The 1,345-nt window shown below is 44.2% G+C and overlaps 1 pseudogene; it reads left to right on the forward strand.

Annotated features, from left to right (window-relative positions):
* Positions 1-243: 243 nt before the first annotated feature.
* LOC100716232 (putative olfactory receptor 5AK3) lies at positions 244-1,345 on the forward strand (annotated as a pseudogene).

The raw sequence follows: 1,345 nt of genomic DNA on the forward strand, positions 1-1,345 counted from the left end.
TTATGAAATGACAGTCAGCAACTAAGAACAGTGATGCTATTCAATGTTAATTTCCCCACAACACAAATGGAAATATTTAATTTGAAAACATTTCAACCTTCAAACTCAATCACATCACAGCAAACATTCCATGAATCCATAGAAAACCAAGGTTTAATACAGTTTAAAATTCATAATTAGAGTCTCATAATGGTCTTTCTCCGTTCTTTCATTGTAATTTTTAGCTGATATTTCATGCTAAGGATGGAACAAAATAAAGGCAGTGGAGTGACTGAATTCATCCTCCTGGGATTTGCTGGTCAGCACAGGTCCTGGCACGTCCTCTTCACAGCCTTTCTTGTCATCTACGTGGCCACCCTGGTGGGCAACGCTGGGATGATCCTGCTCATCAAGGTTGACCCCGCCCTTCACACGCCTATGTACTTTTTCCTCCAACACCTGGCTTTCGTGGACCTCTGTTACTCCTCTGCCATCACTCCCAAGATGCTGCAGAACTTCGTGAGCAGGGACCAGTCCATCTCCTTCACTGGATGCTTAGTGTAGTTGCTAGTCTATGGGATGTTTGTCCCAAGCGACGGCTTCATCCTGGCTTCCATGGCCGTGAACTAATAATACATGGCCACCTGCAAACCCCTGCATTACCTGGTGAGTCTGCATTCAGCTGCTGCTTGGTTCCAACATTGTGGGTTCTTAAATGCTTCTGAAACCACAAGTCTGACTTTTTCCTTCAACTTTTGCAAATCCAATGTAATTAATCACTTTTTCTATGATATACCAGCAATTCTTGCTCTATCTTGCTCCAGTATTGATGTAAATATCATGGTCATGACTGTCTTTGTGGTGTTCAGCTTGACACTCATTGTGTCGGTCATCATGTTTCCCTATATGTGCATCCTGGCTGCCATCCTCAGGATGTCTTTGGCCGCAGGAAGGAGAAAAGACTTCTCCACATGCACCTCCCACCTGACGACAGTCACTATCTTCACTGGGACTCTGGCTTACACGTACACGTACGTATTCCATGAGACCAACAGGTCCCAAGAGCAGGAAAGATTGGCTTCTTTGTTCTGTGATTCCCACGTTATGAATTATGATTCCCATGTTAAACCCCCTTATCTACAGCCTGAGAAACCAAGATGTGATCACAGCCATGAGACACATGGAAACCAAGTGTTTCTCAGCCTGGTTTCTCCATCCACAGGGTTCACCCAGAAAGCCAGCAGAGCCCTCATATTCCTCAACTTCTGAGCCTGTGACAGATGTTTGTGCCACCAAATGTGACCCTCAATTATCTGCAACATCTAAAAGACAGTCACGGAAACATATTAAGTATTCAAACAAGTGA

The sequence above is a fragment of the Cavia porcellus genome, unplaced genomic scaffold (assembly GCF_034190915.1).
Source record: "Cavia porcellus strain 051 isolate PalLab524CR breed Dunkin Hartley unplaced genomic scaffold, mCavPor4.1 scaffold_17, whole genome shotgun sequence".
Classification (NCBI taxonomy): domain Eukaryota; kingdom Metazoa; phylum Chordata; class Mammalia; order Rodentia; family Caviidae; genus Cavia; species Cavia porcellus.